The 26023-nt window shown below is 43.9% G+C and overlaps 1 protein-coding gene across 1 annotated transcript in view; it reads right to left on the bottom strand.

The window, feature by feature from the left end:
• The window catches only part of LOC124595993 (globin-1), a 179417-nt gene that overhangs the window by 111688 nt on the left and 41706 nt on the right, over positions 1-26023 (bottom strand). The window lies entirely within an intron of this gene.

Raw genomic sequence — 26023 nt, 5'->3', positions numbered from 1 at the left:
ATTCCGTTCAGCCGATCTTCGAAGTTCCCATCCATTTATCAGAGTTACGATGGCAATTGTGGTCGTATATCTCTTCAGCATTATCAAGGTGCCCACTGGCCTTCACCGCCTCGCGCGGCAGTAGCACGGACTGAGTACTCGTCGGATTCCTCGGGTGGAAGAGACCTGGTTAAGGAATGCAGTATGCGGCCCGCCCGCCGAGGAGGCCGGGCAACCAGCGCGCAAAGGAAGGAAGAAGCCCGTCGGGAAGCTATCGACTGGCGCAGCGTCGCGATGGCTCGCTAGCCGTGACAGCGCAGGAAGCAGCCGCCAGCAGACTCTTATCGCATTCCTTCTGACTGGCGCCAGCGGCTTCTACAGAGCCGTACTACCCCTTGTCGCGGTGCGCCTAGTTCTCTGGGAGGCGTATCGGAGGTGTGCAGTAATTCGGAAGTGGCTAGAGCGCGCCATGCTCTAGTCTATTTAATATCATTATTTAAAAAAAATATATATTTACGTCTGTACATGTTGTATGGTAGTAGCTGAAGTCAGCGGCAATTTTACAAATTTAGGAAGTAATTTTCACCGCTCCAGTCGTATTTTACTAATATTTATTAGCACGAAGCGTTTCGGTAGCATACTCTTATCAAGTGCATTACAGATATATGTACTTTAATCTGAATTGTGATGTTTATTTGCTGTGACAGTGACGTTCTTTACTGAAATTTAGCCCTGTACAGAAACATTTACTTCATTGTATACCTTGACTTAGCTGTACGTTTAAACCAACTCTCACTCATGTCTTTACTTACATCTTTGCTGAATATGTATTTGTCTGTCACACAGAGCGCAGTAACAAATACAACATCATCAGTTAACACTTTCACATTCAGATGTTTACATTCCAGACAGTTAACTGGTAAGATAAACTTATTTCAGTTTGTAAGTACAAAAATCAAAATATCTTTTTACATAATAATAAACTAACAGCTACCAAAAAATAATAAGTAAGCCTACTGATTGGATAACATTCACGAATAAATTGTCCCATTAAATACCAGATATTTTCAGACCTCAGAACATTAACATCTGCTTTTCAAAACACACACACACACACACACACACACACACACACACACACACACACACACACACACATACAAGCGCGCGCGCGCGCGCGTCCGCGCGCGCGCGCCCATGACGCACGAGGAAATAGTGTAGTATCTTTAAAGCCGTCTATTTAGGCTAAGCTGACAGATTTCGAAAAGAGATGCAGTGAACACACAAATGCCTACCCCACAGACAGTTATACTAAATCAGCACAGCCACACTGGCCAGCCATACCAGGAAATCGCAAATAAACCGCAAAATGAACATATATTACCATGAAAATAGACTTTTATAAGAAACTAGAAATTTCTGTAACTGTTTATAGTACATGTTAACAACAGGTTGCTACATGATAAACTAGAAAGTAACGATGTAAATTTATTCAAAGACGTCACCATCATGGATTGCTTGTTGTATTAATATTAGGAGTAAACTGAAAAAAAGGTCTGAATATTACTGAATAATCAAGAAATATTAACTCTCAGTATTTAAGATGTATCATGACACAATTCAGCTTATATAAAAAAGTTGGTATTTTCATAGTTTGTACTACCTTAGCAACTGAAATAAGTCATTTTTGCACCTAATCTCTGGAATGTACACAACAGAATGTTAAAGTCTATAGTGATGGTGTCGTGTTTACTACTGAAGTCAGACAAATACATATCCAGAAAAAAACGCAAGTAAATACTTATGCATACAATTCACAGACGGTACACGCATAAAGATAAAGAAATATTTATTTCTACATCAGTCAGGAAGTTTTATTTGATCCACTGTAGGTTTAGATGGTTGACCATCATCAAAAGGTGGAAGGCGTCATATATGCGTGTATTGAGAGGTAAGGATTGGGGATTTCACGCAACAGTATGTGAGGTGCCCAGCAGATTAAGTTGTGGCTTGCACAATTTTAATAATATAATGACCATTAGCCACATGACTTATAGATGAGATGTAGTAGGTGGCTTAAAGAAATTATAGTTACAGTGCAAGAAAGCAGTGCAGTTCCTGAATCCTCCTGCTGCAATTCACTGTGTGTTTCTCACTGTACACCAGTCACACAATATTGTTTTTATGTGGCAAAGAAGTTACATTTTTAGCCGAAGAGTTTACGTAACAGTATCATAGCAAGCTGAAGACATGAATGTTCATTTCATGTGTTATTTTGGTACAGTGACGAGGAGAATTTTTTGTATAGATCTAACAGTGGGAACTGATTGAACTACTCCTGAATGTAGCACAATTCGTTTGTTAGAAAGTTCTGTTTAACATCACAATGAAAATAAAATGTAACTATTAAATCGTGGAAGTGTGCAAATAAATGAAAAAGACTCTAAACGTATTGTCTGGATTGTAATGTTTAAGAATGTAAGCTAATAGTCTATAAGATAGTTATTTTAATATGTACAGAATTATACAGTTATTGTCTACTTGGTAACATTTATGGCTTCATTGGGAGGTAAGATATGTTTGAGGAAATAATTACACTCACGATAGACCTAAGGGGGTCAGTTAAATACCTTAAAATCCATCAAATATTGTGTATAAACTTTTATAGAAATTGTTTTCTTTGCTTTCAGAATGGTCATGAAGTAAAGTTTGGCCTGCTTTCTTCCTAACGATGTAAATTTGAAGATTTTCAGGAAGATTCATTTTATGACTTTATTTATAGTGTGCAGTATCTCGAGGTCATCACTAACGTTTTCAAAGTCGTGACCTATGTCTTTGATATGTGTGGTATAATATATTATTAAAATAAAATTGACGACCAAACAAGGACAAGATATTCATACATATATATAAGTAAATTATGTTAGTGCTAATAATATAAATGTTCATAATTTTATGTAAAATTACGAGGCGATATTGCGTCACCTATCTCGAGACACTCTGCACACCGGTTCGTTGACGCACCCACACTATCCAACGTTCGCAAATTCAAATGTTATAAAGTTCGACCTTTACCATTAGCCTTCTTGTGTTTCCTTGTGTGGTTTATTATGTCGCCATTTGTTACACTATTACTCTCGTGTTGCCCATAAGGGAGGCGCATCGGACATCTTCGTTGCTAAGTCATCTTAGCTTAAAACTGGCTTGGATTATTGTATGTAATGATATGTAATGATTGATTAACATTCAAACATTTGCGTACCTCACACATCTTGCTATCATTTTATATAAACTGTTTCATTTTGACACACAAATCAACAGTTTTGTTCAGCTCACGCAAGCAGAACGAGCAGAACAAGCGAGAAGACCATCTCAAGAAGACAGTAACAAAACACGATCGTAAAGCCTCACTTTTTCTTTTACGTCAACGATTCTTTGACAACTTCCATGATTATACCGTTGCAGTTACGTTTCTCCAATAAATACATACTTCCTTTTTCAGATTTTTCGGATGATATTTTCCTTTACAATATTTTTATGAGCTAGCAATATCACAGCGGCTATCGCATATTTTCCTGATGTTTCATATCGGCATGCTTTTTCAAGTGTGAAAGTTACGATCAGAAATAATACTTCGTGACTGACACATAAATATCCATTTATTTCATTCTGGTTGACAGTTGCAGTCCTCCATAATGGATGTAACTGATTAATAATATATGTTTATCGTGCAGACAAGAACAGACATTACCCGTCTTTTTTGTAAATGAATGTGAACTTTGTTTTTATCCAGACATGTTTCACTTATTTGTATTACGCATCATCGATGCTCTAAGAAGTGAAAGATGACTACTTTCCTGGCAGCACATTTACGTTAACTTACTATTGACAGTTATAGGGTTGGCATTTACCACATCTGTATTTCCTATTCCTTTCGTGGGTCCAACTGCTAGAAGAAAATGACCACTATACTACGCTATTAACAGACAGGGGAAAAAAGTTAAAAATCAATCTCTCTCTCTCTCTCTCTCTCACACACACACACACACACACACACACACACACACACACACACACACACTCTGCACCTAATACCACAACCACTTCCCCATACCTCGCCAACACCCCTCTCTATTGTCACCCTATGTAGCTCCAGCAATTCCCCAGTTACCCACACACCAAAGTCAAGTACAGCTGCAGCAAAAGAAGTTGTGTACAATGAAATGCACATCTGTGACATACAGTCAATTGGAAACTTGTACTGTGCACCTCTAGTGCCTATACAAGAATGGACACACGAAAAGAGCAGGAAACCTAACACGATGTCGACTATTTGACGAACATACTTCTGATACTGTTGAGTATCACAGAACAAATAAAACAGCTCGTGCAACCGTGAGAAATGAAAAACAAAATCACGAAGTGCAACGAACGACCGCAGAGAACTAAGCTGCCTCAACATGAAGCATAGTGCAGGCGGAATATGTTACAGTGATGGCGGTGGAAGTTTGGTAATTGCAGCGGCTGTCGCTGCGTACCGGTCAATCTTGAAGTAATTTTGAACAGAGTATAGTTCCTGAGGAAACATGACCGACTGTCAGATCCAGTAGGTGAGCCTCTGGCGTTTTAAGCGGAAACTCGTGCTGCCACATTGCAGTTGGCCTTGGAGCTCCGACACCGGTTCCTTGGGAGCAACGCTACGTCCGTTAACCCGATGGGAAAGTGACGCGCAACAGCATTGTGGTTTCGACTCACACTTCTAGATTCCTAAGGAGCAACGTCACTTGGCTTCTGTAGAAAAATGCTGCATCACCTCGCATCTGCATGCACCCAAAGTACCCATCTCTCAGTGATCCAAAGATTATGTCTGGGCATAGCCTCCTTTTCCTGACATAGCTGTAAGGGTCAGTCGAATGGAAACGTGAAAGCTTGGAAAAAAAAAGAAGCAAACTTTGTTACTTATAAAGTAATCGCAATAACTGTTAACACAGTTATCCTCCAGTGAGATAGGACAGTCAGTGCCTTCATGGAAAAATTTTTGTGGTTGCCTACGGAAATATGATTGTACTCGGGTTTCCTAATTAAACTTCGGCAGCGTACTCTAAACAACCTTGGCAATATGTGGCTTGGACCACATGTCATTTCCCTGAAGGAAAAACATTCGTGACCCTAGATTTGCTTCGAACGAAAATGTGCAGTCACGGTTTCGTACGCAATGGCAAACATTGTTCCCTGAAGACACTGACCGTATTGTCTTAGAGTGGAATAAATGTAGTAACAATTATGGCGATTAGTTTTGAAATAATAAACAGCCTTTTCTGTCTATATCGTTTTCGTTTGGCTGCCCTTTATACACCCAACGTAATTTCTTCTCTTTCTTTTTGCTTTCCTACTGCCTGTTTTGTAACGTAAAGGAAACTAATTACGAAAAAATATTCCGAGATATTATAAATAACATTAGGTTTTTTCTTCGATGTGTGACTACATGGGCACGAATTTCCAAAAGATGTATTAGAAGATGGAGTCGCACTCTATGGACAATGTGGCGAGAAATTAATAACTGTCAGCAGAGAGCAGAAGCGGACAAGAGAATGTTACAGGCGGAATTCTCCAGTTCAAACCAAACAACGTCGAACTCGTGGAAATTTTATAACCGAGATACTTTTTAGCTGTAGGACAGGACTGGCTTTTTTTAGAAATATTGTGAAAAACTTAAACGAGGAATGGGAACAAATCTAATGGGTAACGTGTTGGAAAACGTGAAAATTGTATTCTCTTTTTACGTATCTTCTTCCATGTGAATGTTTCAAAAAAGCGATATTTCTTTTTGCTAAAAATGTTAAATGATATGCATTCATTTTAATACAGGTCCATCTAGTAATGAAGGTATCAAGCAAACTGCCAATAGTGTTAGCTGAGCGTCTGCGTAACAGTCTTATGCCGATTAAACTATCTCGTGACGAAACGCGCCTTTCGTTGGATCTTCTCTCTCTCTTCCATCAGTCCTACTTGTTAAGGATTCCACATGGATTATCAGTAGTCAAGCGTATGTCGAACAAGCGGCTTTTAAGCCACTTCCTTCGTGGATGAGTTACATTTCCTTAAGATCCTTCCTGTGAATCCCAGTATGGCGTCTGCTTTTCCTACTATTTGTTGTATGTAGTCGTTCCACTTAATGTTGCTCTCGATAGCTACTCCTAGATATTTTACGGTAGATACTATTATATAGCAGTTTGTCATCGACAGTGTAGTTTTACAGTAGTGGCTTTCTTTTCCTATGGATGCGCTATGTGTTATATTTATTTACGTTCATACTCAACTGCCAGAGCCTGTACCATTCATCAATCCTCTGCAGGTCATTCTGCAAACCGGTACTGTCTTCTGGCGTTGCTATTTGCTTACAGAAAACCACATCTGCTAACAGCCTTTAAGATCATCCGACGCTTTCCACTACAGCATTTATATACATAGTAAACATTAACACTCCCATCACGCTTCCTTGGGATACTCCAGAAATTAACTTTATATCTGGCGACTTTGTTCCGTTAAGAGCAACGTGTTGAGTTCTGTCTGCAAAGAAATTTTCAATTCAATCACAAATCTGATCCGATAATCGACAAGCTCGTATTTTTTCACTGAACGATAGTGTGGGACGGTGTCAAACGCCTTCCTGAAGTAAAGGTTCAGAATAATTCAAATAGCTCTAAGCACTATGGGACTTAACATCTGAGCTCATCAGTCCCCTAGACTTAGAACCATTAAACCTAACTAACCTAAGGACGTCACACACATCCATACCCGTGGCAGGATTCGAACCTGCGACCGTAGCAGCAGCGCGGTTCCAGACTGAAGCGCCTAGAACCGCTCGGCCACAACAGCCGGCCTGAGGTCAAGGAACACGGCATCAACCTGAGCGCCATTGTCTTCAGCGCTATGGGTCTCTTGGAGGAACAGAATGAGTTGAGTTTCGCAAGATCTCTGTTTGCGGATTCCACGTTGGTTTTTATTGAGGAGTTTTTCATTCTCCAAAAACATAATTCTTGATCAAAAAGCATGTTCCATAATTTTACAAGAGATTGACGTGAATGATATAAGTCTGTATTTGTGTGCAGCTGTCCTATGGTCCTTCTTAAAAACGGAAAAGGCCTGCGCTTTTTTTCAGTCTTTAGGTATCCTTCGTTACTCCAGCGATCTACAATAAACTGTTCCTAGAATGGGCGCAAGATCTTTCGCATACTCTTTGTAGAATCTGACAGGCATCTGATCTGGTATCGATTCCTTTCCACTACTAAGCGATTGTAGTTGCTTTTCTATTCCGTGATCGCTTGTTTCGATATCTGCCATTTCGACGATCATATGATGATTGAAAGGAGGCACTATGTTATAATCATCGGCGTTGAAACAATTACGGAAGACCGAACTCTCTATTTCGGTCCTCTCTCTTATTTTCTGTTTCGGAGCCAGTGTGGTCTTAGCGAATGAACAGATGATTTCGAACCGCTTGCTGTTTTTATGTAAGACAAAAACCTCTTAGGGTTTTTACTCAGATCGGTTGACAAAATTTTACTTTCAAAGCCAATGAGCGCTTCTCTCCTTACGATCATTTTCCTTTCATTCAGTTTTTGTTCATCAGCTAAGTTTTAACTTTTTTTTAGTTTGAGTTGAAGCTTGCTTTGTTTACGGAGCAGCTTTCCAACATGGCTGTTTAACTGCGGCGGATCAATCCAAAGCGTTAAGAACTTGATAGTAACATATTTGTCTACGGCGTATTGAACGATGCTTTCGATTTTTTTCTATTTTTGTTCCACATCTTCGTTCTTATCGCGGAATATTTGATGCTGACTAGTCAGACATCAGTCGTCAGCCATTACGTCTTTGGTTTTTCTTTGTATCCTTCTGTCTATTATTAAGGCCAATACATTACAAGGGTTCCTTGTCAGAACAACTATCCGATATTTTCACATTTATTAGTATGTGCCTTCTTTAGTAATAAGCCGGCAAGGAGTGGAAAGAATTAATTAGTATTGAACTTCTCGTACGTAAAAATTTTGATATTGTAATGCTTTATGGCCCATCAGTGACAACACTATTTACAGTAAATATTATCCCAAGTCAACATCTTTTTCCCAATACTATGCTGCATAATTATATGCTACATACTGTAACATGTCTTCACCACACGGGGCCAAATCAACAGGCAGATTCGTCTTATTGTGCTACTAATAGCTCCTAACCAGTTATCTCGATCGCGATAACAGTTTCTCAACTTCCCGTTGATACGTCCCCTTAGAAAAATTAGTGAGTTACTGTGTTGGTAAACCCCTTACGTTATTTGATTTTCAAACAGCTGAGCAAAACTGAACGTACTCAGACATTTCGCTCTTTACTTATTCTGATCAGCACTAAACTGACACACAATATTTTTAGCGCAACGCAATCTGACTTTCAAAAATCCCTACAAAAGAATGGCCCTGACTAACAATAACCTATACCTTTCACAAATCACTTACCTCACAAAAATCTTCGTTACTCGAACTACTGCAATACAGCGAGCGCCACTACTGCCAGCTAAATAAAAGATTCAAACTACTGAAGGCACTAACTACTGATAGGCATAGTTAGCAAACGAAAGATTTCGATAGAGAACAAACAATGTACTTACCTTAATAGTGTTCAAAGGTCATAATATATAGCAGTTCATGACATCCAGTCTTGCAAATTTACTGTCTCTGATGGACACACGTCCAGATCATCCGCTCTCAAAACTCCGCCATCTCTCTCCCCACATCCACCACTGCTGGCGGCTCACCTCCAACTGCGCAACGCTACGCGCTGTGAACACCCGACTGCCCAACACTACAATAGCAAAATCCAACAATACCACCCAGCCACAGACTGCACACAGCACAGCCAGTGATTTTCATACAGAGCGCTACGTGGCGGTGGCGTTACCAATATAAGAACCTAAACAGCCTACTTACACCGTTTCCCGCTCGGTTTAAGTGGCAGGTGTTTTATGGACTGACAGAAAAAACATAACACTAAAATATAATTAATATAGAGTAATGGAATTTCGGAAATATATTTGTCTTGGTAACATGTGTAAGTGATTAACATTGCAAGATCACAGGTTAATGTAAGCGCGAGGTAAGTCTTTGCAAATTTGGAATGGTGGTACATTAATAAGCGGTATAACCGCTTTAATGCTGAACGCAAGCATGCAAACGTTGATGCATTGTGTGGTACAGGTGACAGATGACAGATGTCAGCTGTCTGTTGCATTTGGTAGGTCAATACAAGGACGGTTAATCCTGTTGGAGGATGAGCTGGAGTTGTCCGATGATGCCCCATACGTGCTCGACTGGAGACAAATCTGGTGATCGAGCAGGCCAAGGCAACATGTCGACACTCTGTAAAGCAAGTTGGGTTACGACAGCTATGTGGGCGAGCGTTATCCTATTGAAAAATACACCCTGGGGTGAGGTTCGCGAAAGGCAGCAACAGCAGGCCGAATTCCCAGACTGACGTATAAATTTGCAGTCAGGGTGCGTGGGATAGCCGCAAGAGTATTCCTGTTGTCATACGCGATCGCATCCCAGATCATAACTCCAAGTTTGGGATCAATGTGTCCAGCATGCAGGCCTCTTCCTAACCAACACACGGACATCACTTGCGCCGTGGCAGAACCAACTTTCGCCAGAAAACACAACAGACTTCCATCCTGCCCTCCAATGAGCTCTCGCTTGACAGTCCTGAAGTCGCAAATGGCGATGGTTTGGGGTCTGCATCTACATACATACTCCGCAGTCCACCATACAATGCAGGGCGGAGGGTACCTCGTACCACAACTAGCATCTTCTCTCCCTGTTCTACCCCAAACAGAACGAGGGAAAAATGACTACCTATATGCCTCTGTACGAGCCCAAATCTTTCTTATCTTTGTGGTCTTTCCACGAAATGTAAGTTTTGACGGCAGTAAAATTTTACTGCGGTCAGCGTCAAATGCTGGTTCTCTGAATTTCCTCAGTAGCGATTCACGAAAAGAACGCCTCCTTTCCTCCAGAGCCTCCCACCCGAGTACCTGAAGCATTTCCGTAACACTCGCGTGATGATCAAACCTACCAGTAACAAATATAGCAGCCCGCCTCTGAATTGCTTCTATGTCCTCCCTCAATCCGACCTGATAGGGATCCCAAACGCTCGAGCAGTACTAAAGAGTAGGTGGTATTAGTGTTTTATAAGCGGTCTCCTTCACAGATGAATCACATCTTCCCAAAATTCTACCATGCGATGCACGCTACAAGATGTCTGGCCCGAAGCTGTCCTTGAAGTGTCCGATTTGTAAAAGTTCGTTGTGTCTCTGTAGTGCCAAGTGCTGCTCAAATCGCTGCTGCAGACGCAGTACGACGCGTCATAGCCACGTGCAGAACACGATGGCCTTCCCTTTCGGTACTGCCCCGTTGCCATGCGACCGTGCATTCTGGTAACAACCGCTGCCAGCAATTTGTACAGTGGCTACATTTCTGCCAAGTCTTTTTGCAATAGTGCACAAGGAACATCCAGCTTCTCATAGCATACTGCACGACCTCGTTCAAACTCAGTGAGACAGATAATGGTGTCATTGTCACTTTAAAGGCATTCTAGATTAACATCAACTCACCACGTCCAATCTCAAAGGTAACTAACGCTCACGACCGGCATAGCGCGTATTTATAGCAAACCTGATTTGCATCCTCATAGCGGCACTAGTAGCGCCACTCTTACCCGACAGGTGCGGAATTTCAATAGACATCATCTTTCAGATTTAGAAACACGCCTACTAAATTTAGTTTGTCTCGCTCAACTCCTCCTTGGTGATGGTATTTTTTCCGTCAGTCTTTTATACTATGCGTTATCTCGCCGCCCGCTTCCGCGAAGTGATCACCGTCGCGTAATTCTTAGAGGTCAGCTGTACCGGTTGTGGTCGCTAGTGTAGACGGCAAGGTAGGAAATGCCAGGACGACGCAGCGAATAGGCGGGTCTGTGGCAGGAGACACTTCCTTTCGGACAACAGGCGGCGCTTTCCCTTACCTCCTGCTGGTACTTCCGCTTGCTCACCGCTTCCCGATTATGCGAATTCCGTGGATGTGTCATGCGGCTTGGTTCGAGTGCAGCGGAACCCTTAGCGCTGGCGAGTAAGTCAAGACCTCCATTAAAAAATACGTCCGTCTTCTCCTGTATAAGCTACATAATTCTGTACGAAGTGTCAGTCACAACTACCAAGTCCGTTTGTTACTCCACAACCGGTTTCGTTCTAAATGAACATCTTCAGGGGGCTTCGAAAATCCACCGACAGTCTCCACAATTGATTCTCTTAAAGTGGCTGTAACGTGCCGTTGTCTCGATTCAAAAATGACTAATGGTCACAAGTAACGCTAAAAGGCACATTCTGAAACATGACGTGCACACCGAATCACTACGCCAACCGCCTGCCACAGTCACATTCATGGAAAATAACATACTGCGCTTACTGGAGTCCTCCACTACAGAGCAACTACCTGATGTCACAAGAAATTCAGCCAATGAGGCGGCATATTTCCATTGATCAACTATGACGTTGGGTCAGCATGGGAATATGTAGGGGTCTTCTTTTGCAGAGTCCCATGTTAAAAAATGTGCGCTAAATGGTGTACTCCGGAAAGCTAATGCCTGCATCAGCACCGTACTCCATCAGCACCGCTTGGCCACACTGGCCGGCTACGCCAGTTTTATATTTGTGATATTTTCCTGTTTAGGTGTACTTACTTTCTACTCTGCTTATTGTTTTTCCGTTTTTTTTTCATTTATCGATGTGCCACAGGCATTTTGCACATAAACTGTCCAGTATCCACCACGCTGCCGACAGACATCTTCATTTACATCCGAAAAATACATATAGTCGAAGATTATATCTTGCTCACAGGTTCTGTATGGCTAAACAGAACTGAAATTGTTTTGCATGAATGGTTGTTAAATAAGGGCAGTAGTGACTGTTTAATTATATGGAATACTATGAGAATAAAAATATAGTACATTTTATATAGAAAAATTAAGTAATTCGTCTATATAAAATGTACTATATTATTTTTATAATATTCCATATAATCTAATTAAACAGGCACGAATGCGCGCATTTAACAACCATATAGAGTACTCAGCGCATTCATGCTAAACAATTTCAGTTACTTTTTAGTCATGCAGAACCTGCAAGAAATGTGTAGTTATGACCATAGCAGAAACTGTAAGCAAAATATAATATTTGACCATATGTATTTTTCAGATGTAAACTAATATGTCTGTCGGCAACATGACGGATACTGGGCTGTTTTTGCGCAAAACAGAAGTAAAGCAAGTGTTTGTGCCACACTCACAAACGGAAAAATCTGAAAAACAATGAACAAAGTAGAAAGTAAGTACACCTAAAAAGCAATATATCGTAAACATGAAATTCGCGAAGTGTAGTAACTAAACAAAATTGTTATTTTTCACAGTCAGCTGTAGCAACCACGATGCTGTCGATATTTTAACTATCTTTATTAAATGAAAAAATTAAAGTAAAATTTTTTAATGCCTAAACTGCAATCTTCCTATCACAAAGTTTCGGTTGCTATATACAACTACCTTCAGATCCTTCAAAATATGCTGTAGTCATGCAATGACATGCATTCGTAAGTACCAGAACAGCAGCAGTACGTTGTTGAAAACGTCGCCGTGAGCAAGCCAGGTTCATAAACCACATTAAGACTGCCGGTCTTTCCCCCCTGACCATGTCAGGCTTCACTTGTAACTATGTACTGATTGAAGAGTCAAATATGTATTACGATAACCGAAGATGGATGAAAGCCCGAAACGCGCACTAACTAAAAAAATAGATAAAATGGCTGGTTGCTGTATTTATTAAAATAACATAATCTACATCCATCGTCTACTCGTGGTTTCGACATCCTTCGAACACTTTCCACATGCACGAGTAAGAACTCCCAGCCGGCCGCGGTGGCCGTGCGGTTCTAGGCGCTCCAGTCCGGAGCCGCGCTGCTGCTACGGTCGCAGGTTCGAATCCTGCCTCGGGCATGGGTGTGTGTGATGTCCTTAGGTTAGTTAGGTTTAAGTAGTTCTAAGTTCTAGGGGACTGATGACCACAGCAGTTGAGTCCCATAGTGCTCAGAGCCATTTTTTAAGAACTCCCAACTTCGCAGTTTCCGTATGTTCGTTCCCAGGACCATGACAGTCTGCCCTCAAAGTCGCTTATGTCAGTGGACTTCCTTGTTTACGGCTGGTATCGTCGCTAGAGTACTAAGCAAAGAAGGGAAAGCAGAAAGTTGGAAGAATATACAAAAGGGCTATACAAGGAAAATGAACGTCTAGGCAATATTAAAGAAAGTTCAGAGGACGTAGTTTAAGGTGAGAGGGGAGATACGATACTGCAAGGAGAATCTGATAGAGTACTGGAAGACTTAAGTCGAAATAAGGCCTCTAGAGTACATGGAATTCCCTTAGAATTAGTGAGGTCCTTGGGAGAGGCCGCCATGACAAAATTATTCCAGCTGGTGTGCAGGATGAGACTGGTGAAATACCTTCAGATTTCGAAAAAAATTTAATAATACCAATGCCAAAGAAGGCAGGTGTTGATAGGCTTGAACATTAGGAGCTATCAGTTTCGTAAGCCATAACCCATGGCTGCGAAATACCGCCAAAAATTATTTACAGAAGAATGGAATAAATTGTAGAAACCGACCTCGGGGAAGATCACTCCGCAGTCCAGAAATATGTGGCAATACGCGAGGCCACATAGATCATGTGGGTTACCTTAGATGATATATTGAAGAAAGGCAAACCCATGTTTATAGCATTTGGAGATTTAGAGATTTTTGTTGTTCATTCAGTAGTTTATCTTGGTGAATATGATTTTAAATTATAGATTGAAAATTTATTTCTTAGCTCTCACCCACTGGATATACGAGTATTACCAGTGCGGAACGTGAATTTTGTATATTTAATACAAGTTATTTTTTGTGGATGACTAAAATAGAGAGCAAAGCTTGATGGATTGTTTGTGTTGTCTATTAACAGTGAAAAAAAGGGAAGTGTGAAAAACAGCGCTCGAGGCAGGGTCCTTAGCGATTTGCGTGCTTATCCGAGGAACGGATCAACAGTATTTTGTGCCACTTTCCTGTGGCTTCCTTTCATGCAAATGTTGGGATGGTCCCTTAAACAACATCCCTTCCCAGTTCAGCTGAGTCAGCGATCCGACTTTGACCACCTAGATCGAGGGGGCGTTTATAGTAAGTTTAAAATTGCTTCTGCCATTTCTGTTGGTATAACCAGAACGTCGACGTGATGATGATGTTTGGTTTGTGGGGCGCTCAACTGTGCGGTCATCAGCGCACGTACGAAGTCCCAATTTTTACACAGTCCATATTCTTTTCCCACAGTCCAATCTAGTCACTGTCACAAATGATGATGAAATGATAAGGACAACACGAACACCCAATCCCCAACCCAGCCGGGAATCGATTCCGGGACCCTATGATCCAGAGGCAGCAACGCTAGCCACTAGACCACGAGAACGTCGACGTAATATTATGTATTCGCTGGAGCCAAAGATATGGGTAGCATTAACTCGTATCTGTGTTAGACACGAACACATTCAAACATGTACCAGTTAAGTTTAAAAGATAAGAATGAGGCGTGGATTTCTCGTGTGTGGTTACGACCCTTAAGTTCCAAAATAGTAGTTAGGTAAATACGCAGTATGATCTTTCTCGTATGTTTCATTGATCTGCTGGGCCTCTACGTACATTTCACTTCGGAACTACTGCTCTGCTCTTACACATTATTTACCAGCGGTAATTTTCTTTCCTTTGAGATACACTAAACCCAAAAGGTGTCAAAATTATTGTTTACGAAGTACAGGCGCTGGTGAAAGGTAATTGTATTTCAAATGTAGTGAGTTTATTTAAAATTTTATAACGAGCTAGTTTTCAATGAGTGATACGGAAATTATGGGCACGCCGCTGAAAAGGTAATCCAAAAGTACAACAGTAAAAAGTTTTGTGAGCTGTAGATTTATGCTACGGTAATTAAATTTCGAGTGCTCGTTCACTATTTTAGTTTCTCCTTACACTTCCAGGAGTGATAAGCCAGCTTTGTTTCGTTATCTTTATTATTCTCTTACGGAAGTGACGCCGTCATATCTCACAGCACAGGTACCGCTGTAATAAGGTCGGTCATGTCTTACTGTTCTCAGAAAATCTTGAAATACTGCGTGTATAAGACAGAGGTTGCGACGTTCTACGGCAATGATTTCTACACATTGTGCACATGGCAGTGCGCCACGTATCCGGGGATCTACAGCCACCATTCTACGAAGATACAAAAATCACATCTGCTGACTGTCTGAAGTTGAAGCTCTCCGAAACAAGGGTCATGCAATGCTCCGTATTACGTTTTCTGCTAAAGTTTCGTGTATCATTTCCGCGAACCATCTGTCATTAGTCGTGTGTGAGCAAGCAGAGAAATGTTCCTACTTACAGTATAGATGGTTTCGAAAGACAAAACTATGAATCATCGAACCTGCGGTATTTCCACGCATACAGTATGCACTTCCTGTAAACTTTGCAGCCATATGATGGGCACAGGCGTGCTGAGTTTGCAACGAACATGCTGGAACGAATGGATGCAGACAATGACTACCTTAATAAAGTAGTATTTTTTCAACAAAGCGACTTTCCACATTTTCCTGGAACGTAAAAAATGTCCGGATCTGGGAGTCAGAGGACCCACATATTGCGGTACACCAGATATCGGACAGCACGAAAGGTGTGGCGTGGCTTAATGCACAACAAAAAGATAAGGGACAGCGCTTAATGCACAACAAAATTACTGGAACGTTCTTTTTCAATCGGCCTACAATGACGGCAAGACTTTCTTTGGACTTTATTACGTTTCTCCTCAGTTGGTTGGTTGGTTGGTTGGTTGGTTGGTTGTGTGGGGTTTAAGGGACAAAACAGCAAGGTCATCAGTCCCTTGTTTCAAATGTGGTCCATTCGGCTAGTGTGACATCTCAGGAAAGTCAGAACAATAAAAGGGAAAAGGCTAAAAACGTAAAAGGGCAGTCATGTTGTCAATGGTAAAAACAAAATGAGGGAAGTCGGCAAGAGAACGAACCTAACACTACGCTGAAGCAGCATAGGCAAGACCACCTGTGACTTAAAAGGTACAACTGCTATAATGTAGAAAGTACGTATGGGAATAGAAAGACTAACCAAGCCTTAAAAAAAGGGTAAAAACAGAGTAAATGGGGAAGAAAAGAGGATCTCGGTCACGGAGGTGAGTCGGGAATCTCCAAACACGGCTTACAGCGGGAGATACCCAAACACTCACCGCCCTGCCCCAACCCCAGAGAGAGATTAAAAACCTTAAAACTGAGAATAAAAACCACTTTTCCAGAGGAAACCGTGAACCAGAGAGACCATCCGGGAATCGTCAGCCAACATCAAAGGTAAAGTGTGGGGGAGTCTGTACTTAGCACGCAGAGCCAAAAGAAGGGGGCATTCAACCAAAATGTGGGCTACTGACTGGAAGGCTCCACAACCCCAAAGTGGGGGTGGCTCATCACGCAAAAGAAAACCATGGGTCAGCCTGGTATGGCCAATGCGGAGGCGAAACACTGTGGTCGAGTCCTTTCGGGAGAGGCGAAAGGAACAACGCCACGGGCCTGGTGTCACCTTAATCGCACGAAGTTTATTAGACAGGGGAGTAGCCTCCCAAGAGTTGGCCCATGACTGTGCGAAGTGGGATTTGATGTGAAGCCGTAAATCCGCTGCAGGAGGGTTTACAGAAAACGGGGGGTAAGTGACTGTTCCCCCAGCCAAACGATCAGCGAGCTCATTACCCGGGATACCCACATGGCCAGGGACCCAAAGGAGGTCAATGGAACAAGCAGCACGGTGAATATCAGCAAGATGGTCATGGATGGCAGAGACCAAAGGATGGCGCGAAAAACACCGGTCAATAGCAAGAAGGCCACTCATTGAGTCCGTACATAACAAAACGCGGTTGTGTTGGGACTGTTTAATAAAGGTAAGGGCCTGAGAAATAGCCATCAAATCCTCAGTAAACACCCCACATGTAGGTGGCAGCAGATGATTTTCCGTTCCAACAGAGGACGTGAAGGCATACCCCACATGATCAGCAGATTTAGAGCTATCAGAGTAAAAAAACAGCATCCCGAAACTCCCATAAAATTTGGCGGAAAAAGGAACTGAACACCATCGGGGGAATGGAATCTTTCGGACCTCGGCGGAGATCCATCCGAATTCGAGGCCGAGGAACTAACCAAGGGGTTGGTGGAGGGAAGGGAGCGAGGAAGACAGGACAAAGAAGGAATCTGAAAATCACGGCAAAGAGACGCAAGGCGGAGCCCAACCGGTAAACCCGCCCGAGGGCGGGAATCGGGTGGCCGACGTCCATGGTCTGGGAACAGGATAGAATAGGAAGGATGAGTGGGAGAGGAACGGATAGCGAGTGCATAAGACACCAGAAGCTGGGACCGCCGAACAGAAAGGGGAGGGATCCCAGCTTCAACCAGGAGACTATCAACAGGGCTAGTAGGGAAGGCACCGGTGGCCAAACGGATACCACGATGGTAGACTGGATCCAGCACGTGCAGTGTGGAACGAGCAGCTGAACCATAAACTTGACAACCATAGTCCAAGCGAGACAGAACTAGAGCACGATAAAGACGGAGAAGGAGGGAATGGTCCGCACCCCAAGAGGAGTGGGCAAGGAAGCGAAGGACACTGAGTTTACAGAAACATCCTACCTTCAGAAGTCTGATATGGGGCATCCAAGTGAGCTTGTTGTCGAAAAGAAGACCCCAGGCAATCGTTGTGCATCGAGATAGAGCTCTGGATCAGGGTGGATCGTAGTATGGCGACAGAAGTGAATCACCCGCGATTTTAGAGGAGAGAATTGAAACCCGTGGGAGAGGGCCTATGCAGAGGCACGCCGTATAGCTCCCTGGAGCTGCCACTCTGCAGATGCCATCGAAGAGGAACTAACCCAAATGCAGAAATCATCCACATACAGGGCAGGGGCGACCAAAGGACCGACAGAGGCCAGAAGTCCATCGATAGCAATGAGGAAAAGAAGGACACTCAAGACAGAAGCCTGTGGGATGCCTGTCTCCTGGGTCCGTGGAGAACTAAAAACAGTACCAACTCGAACCCTGAATAACCGATGGAACAGGAACTGGCGGATAAAAATCGGGAGTGGGCCCTGAAGACCCCACTGACGAAGGGTAAGTAAGGTGAGATGGCGCCAGGCCGTATCATAGGCCTTGCAAAGGTCAAAAAACACTGCAACCAAATGGCGGCGCTGGGAAAAAGCCTGCCGAACTGCGGATTCCAAGCGAAGTAAATGATCGATTGGAGACCGTCCCTCTCGGAAGCCACACTGGTAAGGGGACAATAGATCCCGAGATTCGAGGACCCAATTGAGCTGACAGGCTACTATCCGTTCAAGTAACTTACAAACAACATTGGTCAGACTAATTGGCCGATAGCTGTCAACAGATAAGGGGTTCTGACCAGGCTTAAGAACAGGAACCACGATGCTATCCCTCCGCTGAGAAGGGAAGTCACCCTGGAGCCAGATACGCTTAAACACCCGAAGATGATGATGCCATTGTGGAGCACTGAGATGTTGAAGCAGTTGGTTATGAATGGAATCTGGGCCAGGGGCCGTATCATGAGAAGAAGATAGAGCAGAAGGAAATTACCATTCAGTAAAAGTAAGATTCTGACTCACAAGGGGTAAAACATAAGGTGGAAGCTTCAGCCCGCTGTTTCTGGTGAAGGAAAGCAGCTGGATAGGAGGCTGATGCTGGTGCCACTGCAAAATGGGTCGCGAGATTTTCTGCAAGAACTAATGGGTCCGTACAAAGGCCATCTGGGAGGTGAAGGCCTGGGAGGGTGGACTGCCGATGGCAACCTTGGAGAGAGCGAAGTGTAGCCCATACCCGTGACAGAGGGACAGTAGAACTTGCACTGTTTGATTAAATAACGGGCTTTGGCGTGGAGGCGTTTAAATGTAGTAAGGCTGGCTATGGATGGGTGCCTCTTAAAGTGTTGCAAAGCTCGACGGCGATAACAGATGGCAATGTGCAATGGCCGTACGGGACTTGCCGGCGACGAAATGGTCCAGATGAGCGCGGGACAGCAAGGCTAGCAGCGCGAACAATCGCGTCAGGCACGTCACGTAGGACATCATCAATACAACCAGACAAAGAGGAAGAAAACACGACCTGTGCAGTCTATAGAGGCCAATCGGCGCGTTGAAAAGACCAACGAGGTAACCTGTTGATCGGGGAGCGGCAAGGGAAAGAGAGAATCAACGGGAAATGGTCACTATCACAAAGGTCGTTGTGTGGCGACCAGTGTAATGAAGGGAGGAGAGAGGGAGAAGAAAGAGAAAGATCAGTGGCAGAAAAGGTACCATGAGTGGCACTAAAATGAGTGTGGGAGCCATCATTAAGAAGGCACAAGTCGTGGTCTGCAATAAACTGGTCTATGAGAAGACCTCGTCTAGATGGAAAGGCACTGCCCCACAAGGGATGATGAGCATTAAAATCCCCAAGGAGAAGAAAAGGAGGAGGAAGTTGCTGAAGAAGGGCAGTTAAGGCAGCATGTGTAAGAGTCCTGTCAGGAAGGAGATAAAGATCGCAAACTGCGACTGCAGAGTCCAGGTGGACCCTAACAGCAACCGCTTCCAATGTAGTTTGAAGAGGAATCCATGTGCTAGCAATGTCTGTACGGACCAACGTACAAACGCCACCAGAAGCCCGCAGGGGTCCGACCAGATTTAGACAGAAAACACGGAACCCACGGAGGGTCGGTGAGTGAGCATCATAAAATGAGATTCCTGTAGAACCACACAAGCTGCAGAGTAAGACGAAATAAGGGATTTCAGTTCCGGAAGGTGACAATGGAAATGAGCGTTTGGCGTCATTGGCCGGGAGGCCCCTCGCGGGGCAGGTCCGGCCGCCATATCGCAGGTCTTATTACATTCGGCGCCACATTGGGCGACCTGCACGCCGGATGGGGATGAAATGATGATGAACACAACACAACACCCAGTCCCTGAGCGGAGAAAATCTCCGACCCAGCCGGGAATCGAACCCGGGCCCAGAGGACGGCAATCCGTCACGCTGACCACTCAGCTACTGGGGCGGACTCCGGAAGGTGACGATAGTATCCATTACAATTCCATTGGAGACCACAGAACGATGATTTAAATGGGGGCTGAACACACTAAAGCCAGTCGTACTGCAGGGTCCCCACTCGTCACCGACAAGGAGGGGGAGACATCCATGAACGACAGGTCAGAATCCGGTTGTGAAGTCGGGGATGGGACCTCCGGTGACACCAGAGGCTCTTTGTCCCGAGACTTATGTTTCTTCTTCTTTTCAGGCTGAGATCTAGGAGGGCTGTGTGGCATAAAGGAGCCAGCTGCAGCAAGATCGGGAACAGAAAGAGACCGGGCGACCTGGGGGCCGACAGACCGCGGCTCTCGCGGTCGTCGCGTGGCAGCAAACCCTTGGCCTGGAAGGTGCCGGGAAGGGGTATACCGGGAGGGACGCCCTTGACCGGTAGACACTTCTCCGGCTGGGGAGGGGTAGCAGCGCCCGGAGGAGAAGGTGTGGGAGCTGCAGGGGAGGGGGGGAGGAGAGGGGTCTGGGACTGGGGTAAGGAAGGGAGAGGAAGGGGTGAAGATGTAACTAAAGCATAACTAGACGTCATGGACACAGGGTGAAGACGTGCATACTTCTTACGAGCCTCAGTGTAGGTTGAACAATCAAAGGACTTATACTCCTGTATTTTCTTTTCCTTCTTATATATTGGGCTATCTGGTGAACGTGGAGAATGACTGACATGACAATTTACACACACAGGAGGGGGAACACAGGGACTCCCTTCATGGAGTGGACGCCCACAGTCACCACAGAGAGGTGCCTGGGAAAAGTGGGAAAACATGTGTCCAAAACTCAAGCACTTAGAACACCTCATAGGAGGTGGGACGTACGGCTTCACATCACATCGATAAACCATAATCTTAACTTTCTCAGGGAGGGTATCCCCTTCAAAGGCCAGGATAAAGGCACCAGTATCAATGCGATTGTCCTTAGGACCCTTCTGAACACGCCGAACAAAGTGAACAATCCGCCGTCCGAGATTGTGCCGAAGTTCCTCATCAGTTTGAAGGATGAGGTCCCTGTGAAAAATCACACCTTGAACCATATTTACAGACTGGTGGGGGGTAATGGACACAGGAATTGTGCCAAGATGGGTACAGGCACGAAGGGCCGCAGATTGGGCAGCTGAAGCAGTTTTCATCAGCAACGAACCCGACCGCATCTTGCTAAGGGAGTCCACTTCGCCAAACTTGTCTTCAATGTGTTCCACAAAGAATAAAGATTTGGTATTGTTGAAAGTATCCCCATCAGTCGTGGTGCAAACTAGATAACGGGGGAAAGGTTTCGCCCCTAGCCGACGGCCCTGACCCTCTTCCCAGGGGGTAGCCGTGGAAGGGAAGGCCAAAGGGGCATGAGAAGCAGCACTCGAAGAGTCAGTTCCACGCAGAGAGACGGCCGCAGAAGAACGACCAGAGTTCTGGACCCGTATGCGTTTCATTTGCATAGCGTCAGCCCTGATACCACCCACTCTGATCAGGGGCTCTCCTCACGGGCGCCACCCAGCCACAGCAAGGCCGGTCTGGCACAGCGGCCATTGCCGGGAGTTCCGATGCTCCAGGATGACGAGCAACAACTCAGAGGCTTGCATGAGGAGGTCGCAGCTCAGGTATCAGAAGTGTGATCCCTGTGTGTTCAGGGGGCTCAACCAAAAGGGTACATAGGGACCCCACCACACGGGCTGGCTACCGTGCTGGCTATGCACCCTAGCATCAGACAACGACGTGAAAGAAAAGGTGGAATGTACTAGGAGGGTACACGTCGGAGACACTAGGTAAGGTGCTCTTCCCCAAATGGCTCACACTTCGGAAGAGAAGTTTAGTAATGGAGGTCAAACCCCAGAGGGGGACCAGGGAATGTCAAAAGGAGGAGGTGATTACACAGCAAAGCCAAACTGTAAAACCAATAGAAACAGGAGGATAGCAGGGGCCAACATAAGCAAGGACACCAGGAGAGGGAGAGGAGAGGGCGAGGGGAAAGGAGCAAGGAGGGGAAGGGGAAGGAAATGCAGCCCTGGAGAGAAAGAAGGCTGCAATAGCTCAGGGCCCCATGTTCGCCATGCAAGTATCCACAAAAGAGTTGTGGACCCCCTAGGGGGTGCTCCTCAGTTACAAGAATTTCAACCATAGGAAGCGTTTCAACAAAATGGTGGACCGCCACACTGAGGGTTATTTGTTCGCCAGTTTCTGGATGAAACCTCTCCGGACAGATGGATCGGTAGAGATGGTCCACCACCACCACCACCACAAATGACCTTTCTCGACCTTTTTTGTAGAGGTACGCTAAGGATAAACGCTCAGTTCCACAATCCCTGACGTGCAGATTCTTACGATATGCTGTACGGTTGATGACGGAAGACATGGTGGCAAGGACATGAAGAGAGGCTGAGTATCGCTTACAAGGAGAGGTCTACAGCGATGCAATTGACTTTTTGAAACTAACTATGCGGTGACGTAGATTAAGAACCCACGTATCACACACTGCACCCATTCATCCTGCTAGTACCTCGTTTGCGAGCAACGGACGAAAAAAAATTCTGAATTTTGCGTGACATTCAATAGCGTTAAAAAAAGTTCCATTATATACTGGCTGGTTGTGTGATGTAGCGGACAGGATAGCCGCTTCAAGTGCAGGAGGTTGTGGGCTCGACTCTCGTGAGGTGCAAAGAAATCTATCGAAGTCACTTTGATCATTATTTTTATTCAATTAATTGATTTAAACGTAATTTTTTAATTCTATTCCTTTGTCACATTATTTCAATCATAATGCTAACTATTTCATTTGCTCTCAGTTTTCTTCCCGTTATTCTTTCTCCACCTGAAATCGCTGTTTAGGCGTTGTTAATTTTATGTATTAATTTTAATTTAATTTCTTTTGTTTTATCACCCTGTTTTTCGTCCACGTTATTGCGTTCATTATAGCTACTTCTTATTTTGCTTGAATTTCGTTTTACCGTCTTCAATTTAAATTTTCACCTGAATTGTTTTGTCCATAGCGCAATAGGTATTAAGGTTGTATTTGAAATGTTTGTGTGACGATCACCGTGCAAAAAAAATTGCACATCTGTTAACAAAAATACACCTTCCTCACCATTGCACAAATAAAAATAGATTGTTCCATCTTTTGTTTTCTTAACTGGTAGATCAGAACTTGAAAATAACTGAATATTATAGCAGATAAATATAATTAACTTTATATTCACAAAAATTTCGATTGGAAAAAGAATGATATAAAGAAAAAATGAAACAAATGAAAAAGTTCATACTGTGATTAAAATGTGACAGAGGAATAGAAATAAAAAAAAAATACGTTTAAAGTAAGTAACTGAATAAAAAATGTCATTTCGAAGAGATTTAAAAATAAAAAAGTCCGCATCTCACGAGAATCGAACCCGCAACCTCCTGCACGTGAAGCTGCATTCCTATCCACTATACCACACAACCATGCGACATATGATGCAACTTTTTTAACGCTATTGAGTGACACATAAAATTCCGAATTTTTTTCGTCAATTACTCGCAAAGGAAGACCCACCAGGGTGAATGGCTGCAGTGCGTGATACCTAGGGTCTTAACCTGCATGACCGTATAGATAGCGTCAAGAAGTCTATCGCACCGCTGCGGACCTCTCCTTGTTAGAGGTATCAATCAGGCTCACACGACGCCGCGATGTCGTCTGACCGCTGTCAGTCTCTGCTACATGGTGTCATTCGGATGGAGGGATGTCAGGTCAGCACACAGCTCCCCAGCCGTTGTTGGGTTTCCTGATCTTGGAACTGCTGCTTCTCATTCAAGTAACACCACAGCTGGCATCACGAGACTGAGCCGTTCCCATTCCAAACCACCCAGCAAGAAAAAATTCCTAGCAGTATCGAGTCCTCCACAAGAGTTTTTATCGGGGTGCATTTTGGAGGACTGTGGGATACAAAAGATCGAGTTGGAAAGAGAAAGCAGGAAAGTGATGAGAAGTTATTCGCTGACTTGGAGAAGTAAGGGTATTCTGTTAAGGCTACAAGGATGTGTACATCTGTAGCCGGATTTCGTCATCAGGTAGGGGGAGGTTGCTAAAATTTCATTAGGATAGGATGCGTACAGACTGTAAATGTAAGGTTGGGGGATTGTGTAGGATCAAGCATAGCTAAGTACGAGTGTTAATAATCTGTAATGAAATTAAGTGGTTTGTGCCAGGTTTTGTGAGAAATGTAGGGTAACGGAAGGGAAAAAGAGGCAACATTAACATGTTCATACATAAATCGTCCTTTGTGGTGTGTAGATCTACATCTACATGCTTACTCTGCAATTCACACGTAAGTGCCTGGCAGAGGGTTCATCGAACCATTTTCATACTACTTCTCTACCATTCCACTCCCGAATGGTGAGTGGGGAAAAAGGAACACCTAAATCTTTCCGTTCGAGCTCTGATTTCTCTCATTTTATTATGATGATCATTTCTCCCCACGTAGCTGGGTGTCGACAAAATATTGCATTCGGAAGAGTAAGTTGGTGATTGAAATTTCGTCAATAGATCTCGCCGCAAAGAAAACCGCCTTTGTTTCAGTGACTGCCACCCCAACTATCAGTGATACACTCACCCCTATTGCCCGATAACACGAAACGAGCTGCCCTTCTTTGCACTTTTTCGAAGTCCCCCGTCAATCCTACCTGGTAAGGATCCCATACCGCGCAGCAATATTCCAGCAGAGGACGGACAGGTGTAATGCAGGCTGTCTCTTTAGTGGGTTTGTCGCATCTTCTAAGTGTTCTGCCAACAAAACGCAGTCTTTGTTTCGCCTTCCCCACAATATTATCTATTTAGTCTTTCCAATTTAAGTTGCTCGTAATGGTAATTCCAAGGTATCTAGTCGAATTGACAGCCCTTGGATTTGTCCGATTTATCGTATACCCAAAATTTATCGGATTTCTTTTAGTACCCATCTGGATGACCTCGCACTTTTCTTTGTTTAGTGCTAATTGCCACTTTTCGCACCATACAGAAATTCTCTCTAGATCATTTTGTAATTGGAATTGATCGTCTGATTATTTTACTAGACAGTAAATTACAGCGTCATCCGCAAACAAACTAAGGGGCTGCTCAGATTATCATCTAGATCATTTATATAAAACAGGAACAGCAGAGGGCCTACGACACATTCTTGCGGAACGCCAGATATCACTTCCGTTCTACTCGATGATTTACCGTCTATGACTACTAACTGTGACCTCTCTGAGAGGATATCACGAATCCAGTCACACAACTGATACTCCATATGCACTCAATTTGATTAATAGTCTCTTGTGAGGAACGGTATCAAAAGCCTTTTGGAAATCTAGGAATATGGAATCGATCTGAGATCCCTTATCGACAGCACTCATCACTTCATGGGAATAAAGGCCAGCTGTGTTGCACAAGAACGATATTTTCTGAATCCGTGTTGGTTATGTATCAAAAAGTTATTTTCTTCACGGTGATTCATAATGATCGAGTACAGTGTATGCTCCAAAATCCTACTGCAAATTGAGGTCAGTGATATGGGTCTGTAATTCAATGGGTTACTCCTATTTCCTTTCTTGAATATTGGTGTGACCTGTGCTACTTTCCAGTCAGACGTACACTATCTGATCAGGAGTACCCGGACGTCCCTATGTAACGCTATATTGACGACCAGATGTTACGAGAGGCGGCAATGCCTTTATAAAAGGAGGTGGGGTGTGTTGTGGTGTCAGTAGAGAAGCAGGAATAGCAGAAGGGGTCGGTCAGGAGGTCTCAGTGATTTCG

The sequence above is a fragment of the Schistocerca americana genome, chromosome 2 (assembly GCF_021461395.2).
Source record: "Schistocerca americana isolate TAMUIC-IGC-003095 chromosome 2, iqSchAmer2.1, whole genome shotgun sequence".
Classification (NCBI taxonomy): Eukaryota; Metazoa; Arthropoda; class Insecta; order Orthoptera; family Acrididae; genus Schistocerca; species Schistocerca americana.
Note: the sequence above shows the minus strand (reverse complement) of the source record. Positions and strands in the feature narration are given on the sequence as shown.